At 39.5% G+C, this 21,418-nt stretch overlaps 1 long non-coding RNA gene across 1 annotated transcript in view; it reads right to left on the reverse strand.

Annotated features, from left to right (window-relative positions):
- Window positions 1-716: 716 nt before the first annotated feature.
- The window catches only part of LOC133260231 (uncharacterized), a 72,418-nt gene continuing 51,716 nt past the window's right edge, over window positions 717-21,418 (reverse strand). The window contains exon 3 of the long non-coding RNA XR_009740695.1: window positions 717-1,017. This is a non-coding gene — a long non-coding RNA (uncharacterized LOC133260231). The remainder of the gene's footprint in view (window positions 1,018-21,418) is intronic.

Here is a 21,418-nt window from a genome sequence, read left to right on the forward strand (position 1 = left end):
TCTGAGCCTCAGGATAATCTGCTAAATTTTCAGCAGTCAATCACACACCAGCCTCAAAAGCAGTGAGACACCGTTTGTTCAGAAGTAACAATCATTTCAATGGAATACCTCAAAGAGAGCACTACAGCCCTCATGAGTTTTTATTGTTATTCCATTATTGAATTTACTTCCAAGTTTTATCATTTAATCATCTGCATTGTGCAAGAACAGTAGTTTATTCATGATTGTTAAAAGAAGAAAAACCTCAAATATTCAAAAAAAGCCTTTTTAGCTTCTAACCAGATACAAAATTCAAAGTGTCTTTTTTTTTTTGGAACTGATGTCCCATTTCACACTTTGACTCCATTAAAATTATAGATGATCATGAACACCAGCAAATTAAAGATGTTAGAGAAGAATAGATTCATTTTCTGAGACACACAGAATTTTGGGGGATTTTAAAATATTTAATACTAGAGGGAAACATTCTTGGCAAAATGTATTCTTGATTTTCCTTCAGGCAGTTAGTTTGGGAACTTTTACATAATTGTAAGGGACTAACTCCCAGACATAATTTTTTTTTTCTCTTCTTCTTCTACATACAACTTTTAAAAATACACATTTATATAAATATAAACCTGTTACACTTGTGCATTCCAGAAAAAATCCTATTTGTGTAGCATGGGCATTTAAGTCCTTAACCAAGGGCACTGTATTTTCTGAAATGTTGCTGATTTTTAGCTTGTCAGAAAATTAGGTACAAGGAGGGAAGGATGGCATCACTTCACCAGTGGGACCCAATCGATTCAGATAGGCTGAGAGAGAAACAGAGCAGGTACAGATGAAGTAGCCCACTTGGGGAACACTCACATGCTCGGCCCAGGTGTCCTCACGAGTCACAGGTGCTTTCCCAATCCACGTGTGATCAGCAAACGAACTAAGGTTCTCAGTGAAGCTTTAACTTTGGCAGTAAGCAATGGCATTCCCTTGTCTCTGGAATGAAGTTTCTTCTGAGTTATGGTATCACAATCACATTTGCTATGACAAAAATCAGATGTACAATTTCATCAGAACCAACAGGAACTGAATCTAATTTGATGCAGAATCCCCTAATTGAGTTCTATTGCAATTGATGATTTTATAACACCCTTTCTTCTTACTACTTTTGAGACAAAATCTCATTTTCTTTTCTTTTTAGTAAAGGAAGAGGTTCAGAGAATTTCTTAAATTTTCTTTCTTAAAAAGATAATGTGCATAAGAGAACGGAGTTGTGGACACCTCGGGGAAGGGAGAGTGGGGTAAATTGAGAAAGCAGCATTGATGTATATGCGCTACCGTGTATAAAACAGATAGCTAGTGGGAAGTTGCCATATAACACAGGGAGCCCAGCCTGGTGATCTGTGAGGGCCTAGACTGGGGGGACGGGAGGGAGGCTCAGGAAGGAAGGGATATGTGTATTCTTATGGCTGATTCAGCAGCCGAAAGAATACAGCAGACACCAATACATTGTAAAGCAATCACCCTCTAATTAAAATAAGTAAAGGAAAATATTTTTTTAAAAAGATAACGTGCAGATTTTTGAGGAATATCATTTCTTGGGAAACACATTTTATTGTAAACATGAAAAAAATACTTGTATGAGGCCGGACTGTGTACTGTGGGAAATGGAGGGTCCTGCCCCATGTGTCTACCATATGAGGTGAGAGTGAGGGCTGTGGTCTCCATACACACTTATCCACACATTAAAAGTGATAGCTACATCTGCACTCACATTTTCTAAAGAAAACCACATTGAGACTCATCAGACTGTAGCAGCATTCCGAGGTTTATCTATCTTGGGTGAGGACAAAACTCTTCACTGGGGACTTCATTTTATGAAAATATCAATGAATTCTAATTTCTAGGTCATGAGAAATGCCAAGTACTCAGAAAGGAATGCTTTGCTTGTGTGTGTCAAAGAAAAGACACAACAGTGTGTTTTTTCTTTTTTCATCGTTACAGGGAGACATTGTAGGCAGTGGAGAGAATGTGAACCTTGGAGGCAGAAATCGCTAGGTTTGAACCCCCAGGCTGCTATTTACAAGAGTCCTGGTCTTGAGGAAGTTATTTGTTTATCTGAGTTTCAGTTTTTTAAAAACATAAAGTATAAATAACAACGCATATCTTGAATGCTAATTGTGATAATAGATAAGATTATCTGTGCATTTAAAGTGGTTCTAGATGTCACAAAACCATAAGCACTGTGGTGTCTCATTAATCATAACAATGTAGATTTCAGTGTCTCCCACCCAGTCCCTTATAATGGGAGGATTTAGTTTATCCCAGTCTCACCTGGTTACTTCTTGACATTTCCACGGATATCTCCCCGACAATATCTGACACCCCAATGCTCTCCTCATCAGTATCCTCTGAACCAGTATCCTTTCCCATGTCTGTGCTGTTTATGCCCTCATAGGAAGGCCAGTAATTGTGCTGAGAATGTTGGTTTTCAGTGCTGCCCAAACAGAATCCTCCAAGGTATCTGGGCCACTGTTTTCCCCTGAGTCCTCACCGCACCGAAACCAGGATGCAATTCACTCAGAAGTGAGAAGAGCATCTTGCTCTTACTCTGTGTCATTTCACCCGCGTCCTCAAAACTGCTTTGCCATCCTGGTCTTCAGAGTCACAAAACCAGTTTCTTCACTTTTTGCCTGCAGGATCTTTCCCCATAAGACTCAGAGGGATGGACTCAGGCCACAGAGGCCAGCTGTGTGATCTTGAGCAAGTTTCTTAACCTTTCTCTGCCTCAGTATCCTGCTGTATTAAATAGGTATTGTCATAAGGTCTGTTTATACGGTTGTTGTCATAACCAAGTGCATTGATGTACACAAAATGCACATTGTAAAGTACTGCATAAGTGCCAACAGTTATTAGAACTTTTATTGTTCTCAGAATCGTTCTACAGTGTAGACCCTGGGAATATGAAGAAATTACTGGAAGAGGTTAAATGATGACTCAAGCTATTTAATTGGAATAGTAAAAGGAGATGTGATTTATATTGTACCTCAAACTGGTACAGTTATCTCCAATTAATTAGAAGATACAGTTTCAAGAATTGAAGTATTATAGGAATATAGGAGGAAAATTAATTTGTTCTGGAGATGCTTAAAGAAGGGAGAGGACTCAAGTTGGAGTTAGTGTTTCCAAAGACTTAAAAAAAGTAGAATGATTAAAAAGGAGGGATGAGAAGGTAAAGCTTGACTGACAGCAAGTCATAGAAACAGGCTTGCAAACCAAGCACACTTGAGAACGGTGAGTGGCACACAGGGAGATGGGAGTGAGACAAGAGTGAGATCTCTAGCTTGAAAAGCTAGCAGGGATTGCAGATGATACTGAGTGATGTGCTCAAAAGTTTAGATTTAATTTTAGGGAAAAGAGGAAACAAAGTTTTTTGGAAAAGAGGCCTTGACCATTTTAATATTTTCAAACAATGCCCACTTTCAGCCATGGAAAACCCTAAAATTGCCTTTTAGGATCTAAATATACATGGTTTATTTTATTTATACATCCTATTAGATTATAGGATCTAAATATGCATTCTTTAAATTACCTTTCTGGTGGTAGGACTTACTTTACAATTTCTTAACATAGAAATTTTTTCAAATAGTATGTTTCATTGCATTTTACTCTTATTATTTTGCAAACATAATTACCACTCTGCCAAAGTGCTGATGTTAGTGATAACAAGCAAAGAACCCATGAACTTAATAAATTTGAGATAAAGATGGGAATCATTAGGCTAACTCATTAGACCTAAACTTGCTGACTACATGAATAATTAGGAGAGAAGAGAATAAAGTCAAAAAACATGTATGACATATTAGTTCTACATTTTTAAAGTCTGTGTCTAAAATGTGAATTGCAATTAGGAGTTTGGAATCAATTTTTAGTCTTCCAGAAAGAGAGTTTTTCTTATAATGCATAATTCCTTTCATGGCATGCATATATTTGTCTTTGATAAGTTTTCAAGAATATTATTCTGCAAGAAAACAGGGCACTATTTGAGACTGATAACTTGGCTAGCTAAATGGGTAAGGGAGGAAGCAATTTGGATAAGGGAGGAAGCCTTTGTTAATATCCAAATTAAAGACGATGGAGATCTAAGTCAAAGACAAAGAGAATGAAAAGAGGTTCTATAGTAGCTGCTCAAAGACAAAAAAAAGAAGGCCAGAAAGAAAAGGAGTTGAGACGATAGCTGTGGTTTCTTTCTGAGATGTTTCATAAGGTTTGCATAAAGTTGAAACTAATACCAGATAAGGACAAACAAGAAAGGAGAATTGTAACTTAAGCTTCTGTGTATTATGCATACACAGAGAAGTCCTAAGAAAATACTGGAAAATCAGAGATAATAGGGCATTAGAAATCATTACCATATTGGATTTATCCCAGGAGTGAAAGGATGGTTTTGTGTTTTTGAAAAATTAATATATATCATGACATTAACAAATTTTAAAAAAGAGAGACATTATCTCAATTAGTGCAGAAAAAGGCCTTAAATTACACTCATTACCCATTCAGAATGTTTATAATAAAAAATTTGAGTAAAATAAGTATAGAAGAAAACATACTTAACCTGGCAAATCAGTCAGGGTCCAATCAGGAGACAGAAACAACACAGCAATGTGAACGGGAAAAGCTTAAAGAATTTTAAAAAACTGATTGGAATAAGTGAGGGATTGGTTAGTGAAAAGTAAAGAGAATGCTAAAGAATATGGCGAAAATAAAGAGGCAGCACTACCCCTAGAACTGAGATACAATGCCCAAGAAGGACCCTTCCTCTTCTCCTCCTAGCCACCCTGATTTCCTTTAGGGAGAAGGAGGGCAGAGAAGTTCCTCTAGTGGCATACTAGTAGAATTTGCTAGAAAATCTACCCTCTGGAAATTGCCCAAAAATCTACTCTAGGATTTTGGGGAAAGTCATTCATGGCAAAGTATCTTGTTGGAGGAACTATGCAATGAAACAGTGCAAGGGGATGCCGGGGGAAGCTGCTAGCCTCCAGTTGCCACGAATCTCCATTCACTGCAGAAGCCTAGTGCTGCAGGAGCTGGACATCAGGGAAGCTATGTGTACCACAGGAGCCTGATGTGGGAGAAGCTGCCTATTCTGTAGGAGCCTGGCCTTGGAGAAGCTGTGGTGCTTCCAGAGCCAGGTGCTGGAAGAGCTGCCTATAGCCTAGGAGATAGGCATTGGAATGCCTGTGAGCTGCAGGAACGTGCCCAGGGAGCACACCACAACCAGGAAGGAGAACCCTTTCCTTCTGCAATGTCTCCCCACTGCTACTACCCAAGTGTAATTGTCATGTGCGCATGCTCAGTTGTTTCTGACTCTTTGCGACCCCATGGACTGTAGCCTATCAGGCTCTTCTGCCTGTGGGGTTTTCCAGGCAAAAATACTGGAGTAGGTTGCCATTTCATACTCCAGGGGATCTTCCAGGGGATTGAACCCACAATTTCTTGCATCTCCTGCATTGGCAGGCAGATTCTTTACCACTGAGCCACCTGGGAAGCCCAAGTTTAATGTCATGCCGACTGTCAAAGGAAAAATATTTAAAGGGCCCATCTGCATTTTCAAAGAGCAGGCAATAAAGTATATACTTGGAGCCAAGAGGAAATAAGTTGATAACTGGCACAATTACTAATGGAAATCTAACAAGAATATACAACTGTTGTAATTTATTTTGAAGCATTCACTTTACAATCAGGAACAGAAGGAGGATTCTATTACTACTTCTATTTAACATTCAAATGGAAGATCTAGCCAGGAAAATATGATAGAAAATGAAACAAAATATCTTAACATTGTAATCAAGGGAAAGAAAATGCTAATATTTGCATGAGAAATGTAAAGGGAATATAGTAAGTAATTTAGAGTTTATAGGGATCGTAATCTAACTTCAGCTGCCAGACTAAGCTCGTATTTTTAATCACTTTCATATGTTGTCCTTTCAAATAATTTTCAAAGGCAATTGGGGCTTTAAATGTTTGTCTATGGCACATTTTCAGACTCCATGCTACTAAGGCTGGAGAAAATACTCTGAATGTTCCCCCATACAAAAACATGCACACAGACACATATATACAAATGCCCACACGCATACAGATGAATGTGTAAAGGAAAGAACTGGGAAAACAGATTACATTATCCATGGGACCATGGCCTGATTTTCCCTTTCATATGGGCATCTGATGCAGAGTTTATTTTTATGACTGAAATTCAATATGCAACTGCAACATTCAAAGAATATTCATTGAGCATGTTCCATGGGTCAGTCTTTTAAGATGCTCTTGAAACAGCCGTTTAAAAAAAAATGGGCAAAATCCTTTCTCCCTTCAACTCACATTGAAGCTGGAGAAGTGCTGTGAAGAAAGTAAAACAGAATGATACACTTAGTGTCTTGGTGAGCTTAGCAAAAGCCCTTCTTCCAGCAAATCCACTCAAGGCATATTGGAGTGCTATCATCAGTCTCATAAGTTTAAGTTACAAAGCCAAATTTGATAAAGCAACCCTTGCCCAAGTGCTCCAGCCCATAACTTTCAGGATGTAATGCCTCATGGGCTCTTGAATAAGCATATCTTGATTTAAAGCTTGGCTCACTATGTATCAGCTGTTCATAAGACCTGTATAAAGAGCTTCCTGATGACTCAGTGGTAGAGAATGCGCCTGCCAATGCGGGAGACACATATTTGATCCCTGGGTCAAGAATATCCTCTGGAGAAGGAAATAGCAACTCCCTCCAGTATTCTTGCCTGGGCAATCCCATGGACAGAGGAGCCTAGCAGGCTACAGAGTTGCAAATGATTTAATGACTAAACAACTATAAGACCTGTAAAATGCGGATGGTAATAACTATCAAAATACATATCTCAATACACGGCAGTGTATAGCCTCATACAGAGGTTATTAGGATTGGCTGAAACACTACATTTAAAGTGCTGAGCATGGTTCCTGAAAGATAGACTGTGTTCAGTAATTATTGAAGGTAATAGTGGTGATTATTTTTATTCTCATGAAAAGCCACACAACTTGAATCACAAAAAGCCATACAACTTGAATGCTTAAGAAATCTTGCAGCCAGTCCAATGACACACCTATCTGATGGTTCCATCCAAGTGAGTAAATGATTTTGTTGATCTGGGTGAATGAATTTTTTGGTCTACATCCAACTAAGATCTAAAGGACTCTTCCGTTGAAGAAATCGTTAAAGCCCGGGAAATGGAGTTCTATGTGTTTCTCACCATTGGGTGTAGGCTGTCCTGATTTAGTGGAAACACATTTGTGGGCAAGCTTACATGGAACTGTAGTTTAGATTGAGACAAAACTATACATTTTCAAATCATGTTATGATTATTTACCACTTTACCATGACAAAAAGCCAAAGTTTTAAGTCAGCTTTGTATGGGAAATAGTTACATTCTGGCTGTAATGAACATATTAAAGGTGATTCTAGAAGTTTTAAGGAAAAGAGAAAAAAAAATCCTAGAAATCTCTGTGTTGTATTTTAGGTTTCTGTTGAATTGTCATTTTGTGGTGATTGTTTGGGTGAGGAGTAGAGTTAATATTGCAGAAGTGCAGATACCAGGAAATAGATATTGTGTCAAAATAAAATTAAAGAGAAAGGAGGAGAGAGGGAGACAGAGAAGAGGAGGGAAGGAGGCATGAAAGAAGGATGGGAGAGAGATTCTTTCAGTTCATGATACTGATTCATTTGTTGTCTTCCATTTAAAACTGTTCCTGAAGTATCATTATAATGATACTTTTCTTTTCCTGCTTTTTCTTTCCTGCTCCCTCTCCCAGCTTCTTCTCATTCCCCTTCTTTTACCTATTATATTCCCTGACTCTTTTCCAAACTGGGTTCCATATGTTGGCTCTAACATTTCATTATTTTCTATTTCTTAATAGAAAAGAATGATCTGTCTAGGTCAGCAGAGGAACTGAATATTCATGGTGTGCTGTCTTTCCCCATGTATATGATATCACACAACTAAAGCCTTGCAGAGGAGGAGGAATTGTCTAAACTGTCTAAAAAGTTCTTTCTAGGTAAAGGATTTTTTCAATTGTTACTCTTTAGAAAGAAATCACAGTAATACTCCCCAACAGCACATTAGTGATATCTCTAGGCCTTCTGAATACTTTATTTAAAACACAGAATCATAGAATGGTGGCAGTAGACCTAGTCATTTTGTCTGTCCAGGAGTTCTTCACCTTCTTAATCCCATCTTGATTTCTGTTCAGGGAGTTGTCCTTTCGCCACTGTGTGATGTCTTGGTGGGAAGTAGCTTCTGTTTCCTATTATAGAGTGATTGGGCCTGGATAACCCTTCTCCATGGCCCATTGCATGCAGTGGGTAGAATGTAATCTTGGCCAGGGAGACACTCTCTACCTCGACCTGAGTAAATGATGCAGGGTCTGAGTCATGGTCAGAGGTTTTTCTCTACCACTGTAGAGGTGACAGTCAATTCAATCACTCATTTGTGTCTGACTCTTTGTGACCCCTTGGACTGCAGCATGCCAAGCTTCCCTGTCCATCACTAACTCCCAGAGCTTGCTGAAACTCATGTCCATCGAATCAGTGATACCATCCAACCATCTCATCCTCTGTTGTCCCCTTTTCCTCCTGCCTTCAATCTTTCCCAGCATCAGGGTCTTTTCCAATGGGTCAGTTTTTTTGTATCAGGTGGCCAAAATATTGGAGCTTCAGCTTCAGCATCAGTTCTTTCCAATGAATATTCAGGACTGATTTCCTTTAGGATTGACAAGGTTTGTTGTATTGATTGTAGAGGTGACAAGCCTCCTAAATTCCTGCTGTATGCCATTCCATCTGTGAAATCTGATGTGAACCAAGTAGATCCCTTTTGATTAAAAAATAGAGTAGACTTTTGTTGCTTACAATAAAAAACTGAATTTTACCACTACGCTTTGGAAGAGCTCTTGGAAGTTCTGTCTTAGGAAAAGATACCCACAAGTGAGAATGGTCACCTGGAAAACAAGATTTAGAAAAACTAACCATGTTCATATATATACATCCCTCACTTTCCCACAAAGACTGACAATGGACCTGGAGCACATAGAAATTTTATCAAAAGAGGAGAGTTCAGACAGCAGCTAGTATGGATGGGACTCACTGTATTGGAAAAATACAGTGTATTGGAAAAATACTGAATGGGGAAAGGAAAAGTCAATTCGCAAAAAAAAAGAGAGAGAGAGAGAGACTTTTGAAATGCCAAGCAAAAGTATAGGGTATAATAAAGGATTTTTGAGTTCCAAAAGCCTGGCTTTTGATTACCAAAATTAAAATTGTTGTATGTAACCAATAGAGTTGAAAAGAACGCATACAACAGATGATCCAGTTTTTCTACCCTAAAATTGTTTTCCAGAACTCAGACTGAGGCAGGACAAGCAGAGCCTGAGAAGAGGGCAGTAGGAACTGGGGTTGGATAGTTTCTGAAGGATTGCCTCAAGTCATCTTCTCTAGATGGTCCCCATTCCAAAAGAGGTGTAGTAGGGTCAGAAAGCAAATTTTAGGCGCCCAGCTCTGAGTGAGCCTAAGGAGGCAAGAAACCTTCTTGTGACCCCACACACAAGGTGATTCACAGAGGAAAAGAAGATACAGGACAGAGGGGCTGGTGTGCCCTCCCACCTCAAGGTTTGATGATTTGGAGAGCATCAGAAAGTTTCTCTGGTCCTCAGAAGGATGCAGAAGTTCCGCAGAGAGGATCAATTTCAGTATCATCCAAGAGGATACAGTGTGTGGACCAGTGCCTGCTTGTCAGATGGAAATGTGACTCCTCCACAGATACCAGTGGAGACAGATCCCAAGACACAAAGAGGGATGGAAATGAAATGCATTTCAGTGGATGTCAGCATGGAGACACGAGGACCTTGGACCACAATTCTGATGGTTCTCTTAATACAACCTCATAAAGACATGATGTTAGATAAACCCGCTGGCATGCAGGTCATTTCAGCCAGAGAGAGAGGAGGGAGGTGAATAGGAAAATTGCTAATTTGATTGAATTTACTAGCATTGAGATTACATTTTTTGACATCAAGGAGAATGGCTTCTTACAGAGAATCTATTTTAAATTACAGAAAAATAAGAAAAAATTGTATTTTTCAGTTCAGTTCAGTCACTCAGTTGTGTCCAACTCTTTGCAACTCCACGGACCACAGCACACCAGGCCTCCCTGTCCATCACCAACTCCCAGAGTCCACCCAAACCCATGTCCATTGAGTTGGTGATGCAATCCAACCATCTCATCCTCTGTCGTCTCCTTTTCCTCCTGCCCTCAATCTCTCCCAGCATCAGGGTCCTTTCAAATGAGTCAGGTCCTTGTATCAGGAGGCCAAAGTATTGGAGTTTCAGCTTCAACATCAGTCCTTCCAATGAACACCCAGGACTGATCTCCTTTAGGATAAACTGGTTGGATCTCCTTGTAGTCCAAGGGACTCGCAAGAGTCTTCTCCAACACCACATTTCAAAAGCATCAGTTCTTTGGCACTCAGCATTCTTTATAGTCCAACTCTCACATCCATACATGACTACTGGAAAAACCATAGCCTTGACTAGACGGACCTTTGTTGGCAAAGTACTGTCTCTGCTTTTTAATAGGCTGTCTAAGTTGGTCATAACTTTCCTTCCAAGGAGTGAGCAAGAGTCTTTTAATTTCATGGCTGCAGTCACCATCTGTAGTGATTTTGGAGCCCCAGAAAAACAAAGTCAGCCACTGTTTCCACTGTTTCCCCATCTATTTCCCATGAAGTAATGGGACTGGATGCCATGATCTTAGTTTTCTGAATGTTGAGCTTTAAACCAACTTTTCACTCTCCTCTTTGATGGTCAAATAGTGGATCAAAAATATTGTACCTAATATATGTAACCAAGAGTATATCATTTACTCGGTTAAAACCCTTCAAATATCTGATAGAAATCTTTTGGGCTTACCTGCCCAGAATCCATCAGTTTGTGTTCAGCTGCTGCTGCTGCTGCTAAGTCGCTTCAGTCGTGTCTGACTCTGTGCAACCCCATACACGGCAGCCCACCAGGCTCCCCCGTTCCTGGGATTCTCCAGGCAAGAACACTGGAGTGGGTTGCCATTTCCTTCTCCAGTGCATTAAAGTGAAAAGTGAAACTGAAGTCGCTCGGTCGTGTCCAACTCTTAGCGACCCCATGGACTGCAGCCTTCCAGGCTCCTCCATCCATGGAATTTTCCAGGCAAGAGTACTGGAGTGGGGTGCCATTGCCTGCTCCACATGTTCAGCTAGGAGGACTTAAATTTTCCTTTGGAAAAGCCCTCCGTCTCCATTCTCACCATATTGCTCCTATGAGACTGACCCCACACTCTGACACAGATTATCCCCCCACATCCTCTAGCTCTTCTCTCTGGGCCTTACATGACGAACCTTCTCATAAATATTAAATATTAAAGAGAGCTTTTCTGATCAGTGCCTGCTCCTCATATCCCCACCTCAAATCTCATTTCATCATTTATTTAAACGTTTATTTTCTTCACAGAAATTTTTAGTATCTGCTGTGTGTGAGTCACTCAGTCATGTCCAGCTCTGCAACCCCATGTACTATAGCCCACCAGGTTCCTCTGTCCATGGAATTTTCCAGGCAGGAATACTGGAGTGGGTTTCTATTCCCTTCTCCAGGGAATCTTCCTGACCCAGGGATTGACCTGCATCTCTTATGTCTCCTGCATTGACAGGCGGATTCTTGACCTCTGGCACCACCTGGGAAGCCATGCTGCTGCTGCTGCTAAGTCGGTTCAGTTGTGTCCGACTCTGTGCGACCCCATGGATGGCAGCTCACAGGCTCCCCCATCCCTGGGACTCTCCAGGCAAGAACACTGGAGTGGGTTGCCATTTCCTTCTCCAGTGCATGAAAGTGAAAAGTGAAAGTGAAGTCGCTCAGTCGTGTCCAACTCTTAGCAACCCCATGGATTTCAGCCCACCAGGCTCCTCCATCCATGGGATTTTCCAGGCAAGAGTACTGGAGTGGGGTGCCATTGCCTTCTCCCTGGGAAGCCATACTCTTGTCTATTTGTTACTTTTTCATTGTCTCCCTTATCCAACCAGGGTATAAGTTCCACGAGGGTAGGTACTTTGTCAGTCTTAAGCAACTCATGTTGTCCAAGCTTTGGAAGGCACATAATAAGTAATGCTGGGACAAGCCAATGACACTCATTTTTGTATTCTGCCATTACATAGTGCTTACTCCAGTGTCAAGTGCTGTCCTAAAGGTTTTCTAATGACTAACATTTTTAATTCTCATAACAATCCTGTTAGAATTAATATTATCTTCATTTGACTAGTTATAACTGCGTTACACAGTGGTTAAGCCATACGGCCAAGTGGGAGAGTTGGTAAGGTTCACACCTGACCGCTGGCTCCTGACTCTTCTCTCTCATCCTCTGTGCCATGCTTATTGAATGATGTGATGAACAAGTATGTTCCTAAGAAACTGATTATCTCTGGCAGGCTGAGAACACCCAGTTCTGATTTTAAAGACAAGGATTGACCATAAAATCTGTGGTTCAGCCAAGATATCAGCACTAAGAGATCCAGCTAGTGGCTCCCCTCTCACTGCTACTGCATCATGCATGCTTGGATGAGTTGTTAACTGGCAGTGGTGGGTTACGAGTGCTCATAAAATATTTAATATCTATTTAATGTTGTTATGTAACTTTGGTCAGTTGAAAATATACCAACTCGTTCACTCATGGGGAAAGATTACTAGGGCTGTCAATGAGGAAGAACTTCAAAGGCATATTTTTGCCATTCTTTTTAAAGCAGCTATGTCATTTTATAGAGTTTGATCAACTGTTTTGTAGTTACTGGTGTTGAATTTTTATAGTGTAGTCTAAATCCTACTCTCCCCTTTTCTTTCGTCATTGTATAATCATTGTAGCCCAGCACTACTAATCATCTGGAAATAAGATGAATCATAATAGGGTGTTACTTATTTAATCCTCAAAGCCATTTTTATGTTAAGCAACATTAAAAAGCTGTGGGTATATTCATTTCTTTCCATTGCGAACATTAGTGTTCCCTTGTTACTTTTTGTTTTGTCCTTCTTTGGGTAAAACAATCCTACTGAACAAGCTGCAGCTGTTGTATAAATCCATATTTTTTTAATACTGATAGGAAGCAGTCAGACATTTCAACTATTCTGTTTTGTTTAAAAGTAAGTTAACAGTTCAGCTCACTCTTAAGAAGGCACCCATGAAGGAATTGTACAGGAATGTGTTTGTGGCCAACTGAATGTTTGTGATTAAAACTATTTGTGAAAGCAACCCTGCTAGACTTAAGAAGAGTTATACAGCCCTGCAGCTTGGGGGAAATTCACTGAGGGAGAATCCACTAATGCTTGAAGTGGAAGCTTTTGACCCCTGGCACTGGCAAATACCAGCCAAATGATGCACAGACTTCGCTTCTTAATGACTAGCCCTTACATAATTTCCTTTCCTTTGCCACTCCATGAGTCTTCAATGTTTGGAATTACAGAGATCTGACATAAGAAAATGCATTTTGATAAACGCTCCCCTAAATACTCTCCTCTTATCTCCATTCTTAACCCCAAATTCGGAGAAGGCAATGGCACCCCACTCCAGTACTCTTGCCTGGAAAATCCCATGGACTGAGGAGCCTGGTAGGCTGCAGTCCATGGGGTCGCTAAGAGTCGGACACGACTGAGCGACTTCAGTTTCACTTTTCACTTTAATGCATTGGAGAAGGCAATGGCAACCCACTCCAGTGTTCTTGCCTGGAGAATCCCAGGGATGGGGGAGCGTGGTGGGCTGCCGTCTCTGGGGTCCCACAGAGTCGGACACGACTGAAGCGACTTAGCAGCAGCAGCAGCAGCAACCCCAAATTAAACTGATTTTCTAGAAAATTGAAAAGTATTAGGAAAACCAGTATTTTTTTATACTTTCTCTATCCCAGACTTACCTCTGGTAAATCATCTTACCGAATCTTATGAATTAGTGATTAAAAGCATGGGCCTGAGATTAAACAGAGTAGAGTTAGAATCGAGCTAAGAGAAGTCTATTAGAAAGTAGCCTCACCACTAAATAGCTGTCTGAATTCAGGATGAGTGACAAAAGCAAGCATCAGTCTCTATGTCTGTGTCTCTGTTTCTGCTTTTGTAAGTAGGTTCATCTGTACTATTTTTCTAGATTCCACATATATGTGTTAGTACACAACATTTGTTTTTCTCTTTATGACCTACTTCACTCTGTATGACAGTCTCTAGGTCCATCCATATCTCTGCAAATGGCACAATTTCATTCCTCCTTATAGGTGAGTAATATTCCATTGTATATATGTACCACATCTTCTTTGTGGGATGGGATAAACTGGGAGATTGGGGTTATATATATTAACATATACTACTATTTATGAAATAGGTAACTAATGAAAACCTACTGTTACAGCATGATGGGGCAGAAAGAAGGTACAATCTGTAGGATATATATTAAGTTAACTTTAAAAATGCATTACAATATACATTAGGTGCAAATACCATTTAATTTCACTTATACAAGATACCTAGAATAGTCAAATTCAAAGACTCAGAAAGTACATTTGCAGATGCCAGGGGCTGGGGGATAGGTGTGTGGGGAGGGGAGATGGGGGTTACTGTTTAACAGGGACTGAGTTTCAGTGCAGGAAGGTGAAAAATTCAGGAGATGGATTAATGCTGAGAGTTGCCAACAATGTGAATATACTTAGTGCCACTGAACTGTACAGTTAAATACGGTTAAATAGTATGTTGTATATTATAGGATTTTTACCACAATAAAAAAATCATTAAACAAAAAACAAACAAATCAGTCAGTTTATTCACCTGTAGAAAGGGGATAAGATTTCCCACTTCATAAAATCTGGGGGCCCTAAAGGAAATAATCTATGTTTAATACTGAATATCTAATAATTCATCAACAAAAACTCCAGTAGTTATAATAAATATTAAAGCTTAGCTTATGATCAAATACACATTTGACTCCAGTTACCACCAGCTGATAAGAGTTAGAGTGAATTCAAATTAACTTTAGGAAATAAATCATGAATTAATAACTATTTAAGATAATACTGGGGAGTCTCATAGAACCCCAGGGCAAGAATGTTGCTAGGGATCTCAGGAAGAATAGGAGAGGAATTTCACAACCAGGAGGAATTTCTCTGCCTCACGACTATTCACATTTCTGAATATTCACTTGATCCTTCTTTCTCATTTCTTCTGTTATCTCAACCATGTGGTAGAAGCCATGACCGTTACACACTTCACAGGTTATAAGGCCAGCCATTCAAGAGGGGAATGTTGCTTAAGCCATATTCAAATCTCTGAAGAACAGGTTCACTGGTCAACTTTGGCTTGTGAGCCCATTACTGATCTAGCAGCTCAGACCAAGTTGCTCCTTGGTACAGTCATGCTGCTGGCTGGGGTTAGTTCTAGGAAGAAATGCTTTAGGTTCTAGGAAGCAGGTTTCACAGGTGGCCATGTCGATCTCCAATCTTGACCAATTGTCCAGCTCTCTTCTCATGCTGGGCCACATGTACTTGAGCAGGAGAGCTACCTCCTCCCTGAGTCATTTCTTTTTTTTTTCTTCCAGTTTTATTAAAATATAATTGACGTACAGCACCATTTGAGTTTAAGGAATACAGGATAATGGTCTGACCTACATATATCATGAAATGATTATCACAATAAGTTTAATGAATATCCATCATCTCATATAGATACAAAATTAAAGAAAAACATTTTTTTCCTTGTGATGAAAACTCTTGGGATTTACTCTCTTAACAATTTTAATATATGTCATAAAGCAGGGTTAATTACATTTATCATGTTGTAGCTTTCACCCCTAGTACTTATTTATCTTATAACTAGAAGTTTGTACCTTTTGACTGCCTTCATCCAATTCTTACACCCTCCCATCCTTGCCTCTGGTAACCACAAATCTAATCTTTTTCTAGTTGTTTCTGATTTTGAAGTATAACTGACCTGCAACCTATCTTAGTTCCTGTCATACAACATAGGGATCTGACATTTCTATATGTTTCAAAATGATCACCGTAAGTCTAGTTACTAGCTGTCACTTTGTCATACAAAGATATTACATAATTATTGACTACATTCCTCACACTATATTTCATATCCATGTTTCATATATTTGGTGATTGTAAGTTTATATCTTTTAATCTTTGTCACTTATGTTTTATACGCACATCCCCCACTCCTCTGGCAAACACTTGTTTGATTTTTATATCTAAAGCTTATTTCTGTTTTGTTATGTTTGTTCATTTGTTTCATTTTTTAGATTCCAAGTATAAATGTCCTCATATAGTATTTGACTTTCTCTGCCTGACTTTTTTCACTTAGCCTAATACCCTGTAGATCCATCCATGTTGCAAATAGCAAGATTCCTTTTTCTTTTTTTGTGTGGCTATATCCCATTGTTTGTATATGCGTGTGTGCTAAGCCACTTCAGTCGTGTCCAGCTCTTCGCAACCCTATGAACTGTAGCCTGCCAGGCTCCTCTGTCCTTGGGATTTCCCAGGCAAGAACACTGGACTGGGTTGCCATTCCCTTTTCCAGATGATCTTCCCTACCCAGGGATCGAACCCATGTCTCTTATGTCCCCTGCATTGGCAAGTGGGTTCTTTACCCCTAGTGCCACCTGGGAAGCCCAGAATCTTCCCAACTCAGGGGTCAAACCCACGTCTCCCGATTGCAGGCAGATTCTTTACTGTCTGAGCCACCAGGGAAGCCCCATATATCACATCTTATTTTTCCATGCATCTATTGATGGACACTTAGATTGTTTCTGTATCTTAACTATTGTAAATAATGGTGCCATGAACATAGGGGTGCATAAACCTTTTCTAATTACTGTTTCAGTTTTCTTTGTTTAAATGCCCAGAGTGGAATTGCTGGATCATATGGTAGTTTTATTTTTAATTTTTGAAAAATATCCAAATTGCTTTCCATAGCAGCTACACCAGTTTACATTCCCAATAACACTGCACTTTGGTCCCCTTTATCCCACCTCCTTTCCAACACTTGTTATTTCTTATCTTTTTGATATGGTGGATTCTGATATGTGAGGTTTCTCATAATGGCTTTAAATTTGCATTTCCCTGATGATTAGTGTCATTGAGCATCTTTTCATGCTTCTGTTGGCTATCTGTATGTCTTCTATAAGAAAATGTCTATTTAGATCCTCTCCTTATTTTTAATCAAGTTATTTGGTTTTTTTGAGTTTGAGTTTTACAAGTTCTTTGTATATTTTTTATACTAACACTTTATCAGATATATCACTTGCAAATAACTTCTTCCAATCAGTAGGTGACTTTTTCTCATGTTGATAGCTTAATTCACACTGCAAAAGCTTTTTAGTTTTTTGTAGTCCCATTTATTTATTTTTGCTTTTGTTTCCTTTGCCTGAGAAGATATATTGCAAAAAATAATTTATTAAGACCAGGGCTAAAGAGCTTACTGCCTATATTTCCTTCTAGAAGTTTTATGATTTCAAGTCTTACATTTAAATCTTTATTTTTAATTAATTTTTTGCATGGTGTGAGAGAGTAATCCAGTTCAATTCTTTTGCATATAGCTGTCCAGTTTTCCCAGCACCATTTATTGAAGAGGGTGTCTTTTTCCCATTGTATACTCTTGCCTCCTTGTTGTAGATTAATTGCCCATATAAGTGTAGGTTCATTTCTGGGCTCAGTATTTTGTTCCATTGATCTGTGTTTTTGTACTGGTACCGTACTGTTTCCCCTAATGTAGCTTTGCAGGATAGTTTGAAATCCGAGAGTGTGATCCTTTCAGCTTTGATCTTATTTCTCAAGATCATTTTGGCAATTCGGGGTCTTCTGTGTTTCCATACAAAATTTATAATTATTTGTTCTAGTTCTATAAAAAATAGAATTGGCATTTTGATAGAAATTGCTTTGAATTAGTAGATTACCTTGAGCAGTTTTTTATTTAAACAATATCAATTCTTTCAACCCATTAACATGGTGTACTTTTCAATCTATTTGTGTCATCCTCAGTTTCTTTCATTAGTGTCTTACATTTCTCCAAGTACAGATGTTTTACCTCCTTAGTTACATTAACTCCTAGATATTTTTAAATTTCCGATGCATTTATAAATAGGATTGTTTTCTTAGTTTCTCTTTCTGATTGTTTTTAGGATAAAAGAATGAAATAGATCTATATATTAATTTTGTATCCTGCAATTTTGCCAATTCATTGTTCAATTCAGAGAGCTCACAGGGTCTTAAGGCAGCTGAACTGCTTGTGGGATGAGCCTGGTTCATTGGACCAATAAGCTAGAAGGAGGATTCAAAGTGGCACTCACCAGCACCAGTGTGCTCATGGTAGAATGAGCTGACCAGGATGGCTGCTGCCAGTGTCTATTAATGTGTTCCCAGGATGAGCTCCAGTTGTCTCCGGCCTCTCTAGGAGGTTCTCCAAAATCAGCAGATGGCTTTGACCTAGGCTTTTTTCAAATCATTGCTTCTTCCCTGGATTCACTAGAAGGAAATATCTATTCCCTAGATATTTGTTCCCTAGAATGTGTGAAATTTTGTGTGCACCCTATAAGAGTGGAGACTTTATTTCCTGAAGCCCTCTAGCTCCCCTGATATTGAGTCCTACTGGTCTTCAAAGCCAAACATTTTTGGGGTGAGTCTTGCTGGTACAAGTGTCCTGCACTGGGGACCCCAGTGTGCAGCTTAGATCCCTCGCTCCTTGAGGAGAAACTCTGCAGTTGTAATTATCCTCCCATTTGTAGGTCATACCTAGGGATATGGGTCTTGACTATACCATGTCTCCTTCCCCTCAGAACCATCTTGTTGTGCCTCCTTGTCTATACCTTAAGATGTAGAAGATGTTTTCTGCTAGTCTTCTGGTCTTTAATCATCAATATTTGCTGTATTAGTTCAGTTCAGTCACTCAGTCGTGTCTGACTCTTTGCAACCCCATGAATCGCAGCACACCAGGCCTCCTTGTCCATCACTAACTCCCAGACTTCACTCAGACTCATGTCCATCGAGTCAGTAATGCCATCCAGCCATCTCATCCTCTGTCGTCCCCTTCTCCTCCTGCCCCCAATTCCTCCCAGCATCAGAGTCTTTTCCAATGAATCAGCACTTCACATGAGGTGGCCAAAGTACTGGAGTTTCAGCTTTAGCATCATTCCTTCCAAAGAAATCCCAGGGCTGATCTCCTTCAGAATGGACTGGTTGGATCTCCTTGCAGTCCAAGGGACTCTCAAGAGTCTTCTCCAACACCACAGTTCAAAAGCATCAATTCTTCGGCACTCAGCTTTCTTCACAGTCTAACTCTCACATCCATACATGACCACTGGAAATACCATAGCCTTGACTAGATGGACCTTTGTTGGCAAAGTAATGTCTCTGCTTTTCAACATGCTATCTAGGTTGGTCATAACTTTCCTTCCAAGGAGTAAGCGTTTTTTAATTTCATGGCTACAATCACCACCTGCAGTGATTTTGGAGCCCCCAAAAATAAAGTCTGACGCTGTTTCCACTGTTTCTCCATCTATTTCCCCTGAAGTGATGGGACCAGATGCCATGATCTTAGTTTTCTGAATGTTGAGCTTTAAGCCAACTTTTTCACTCTCCTCTTTCACTTTCATCAAGAGGCTTTTGAGTTCCTCTTCACTTTCTGCCGTAAGGGTGATGTCATCTGCATATCTGAAGTTATTGATATTTCTCCCAGCAATCTTGATTCCAGCTTGTGCTTCTTCCAGCCCAGTGTTTCTCATGATGTACTCTGTGTATAAGTTAAATAAGCAGAGTGACAATATACAGCCTTGATGTACCCCTTTTCCTATTTGGAACCAGTCTGTTGTTCCATGTCCAGTTCTAACTGTTGCTTCCTGACCTGCATAGAGGTTTCTCAAGAGGCAGATCAGATGGTCTGGTATTCCCATCTCTTTCAGAATTTTCCACAGTTTATTGTGATCCACACAGTCAAAGGTTTTGGCATAGTCAATAAAGCAGAAATAGATGTTTTTCTATTTGTTGTATAAATAGTTGTAATTTTGATGTGGCTGTGGAAGGAGGTGAGCTCAGGGCACTGTCCCCTCCATTAGTCATGTCTTGATGATCCTGGCTGCCAGTATTTTGATGTCCTTCTACACCCATGCCTAGAACCCTTCTTCAGTATTTATTTTAGCAGCACAGCAATTGCTGTGTTTCAATTGTACAGGCTCTCAACAGTGCTTCTCTGATCCATATGTCTTTACATCTCCTCATCCCACTGGATTATAGAAGCTTAGTACTTGGAAGTGAACTTAGAAAACAGAAATCATATGTACACATGCACACACATTTTAAGGATGGGAAAACTGAAGCCCAGAATGGTGAAGTCTTTAGCCAATGTTTAGTTTCCATCTTGTCTGAGTCTTTCCGACCCCATGGACTGTAGCACACCAGGCTCCTCTATCCATGGGATACTCCAGGCAAGAATACTGGAGTGGGTTGCCATTTCCTCCTCCAGGAGACCTTCCCAATCCAGGGATCAAACCCATGTGTCCTGCATTGTCAATATTTACCACTGAACCACCAGGGACACCCAATATCACACAGAAAATTAACAAATCAGAGCCAGAATCCAGACCTCTGATTTGTATACTAGTCTTTTTCCTAAATTGTGTTGGGTATTTCTTGGTCACCAGTCATTATTCACAATTCAATTATTTCTCCACAAGATGAGATTGTTTCTGGGTCTGGAGCACTGTTCTCAACCTACTCTGATTACAACTTTGCAGATTACACTCAACTTCAGAAAAAGCAGCTTCTGCACAGGATTGTGAATTTTACTTGCTTTTGCTGCAGGGGCAACAAAGTACACCTGAAAGGGATTTAAGTTAAAGACTGTAATACTCATCTTTGTTATCCATTTTCCGTTCATATGTCCCTTGTTATTAGTACATATGTAAAGAAGCTAAGTATTCCATAAATGACACTTTTAAAAGATATTTACAAGTAAGTACAGAAAAAATGTATAATAATGAAGCTTTTGGACCTCATCCTGACACGTATTATGAATATGCCTATGCCTTTGAGGTAATCTACCTCTTTTCCCCAGTATCTAGAGGGGAAAAGATCACTGGTTCTTGAAAAAAAATTGAACCCTTATTAGAGAGGGCCTGTTGGAAAATTCTTTCATCTACTTTTTGGTGACTCTCCAAATAAGCTTAAATATTATGTCTTTCACAAAAAAAAAAATAAGGATTATTCTATAATTACTGCCATGTCAAATATTTCCAAGACTATATCATTATGTACTAAGCTTCATAATTATTTGTTTATATTTTCATATATACTCTCTATTGATATAATATCTATGTGATTTTCTTC

The sequence above is a fragment of the Bos javanicus genome, chromosome 14 (assembly GCF_032452875.1).
Source record: "Bos javanicus breed banteng chromosome 14, ARS-OSU_banteng_1.0, whole genome shotgun sequence".
NCBI lineage: Eukaryota > Metazoa > Chordata > Mammalia > Artiodactyla > Bovidae > Bos > Bos javanicus.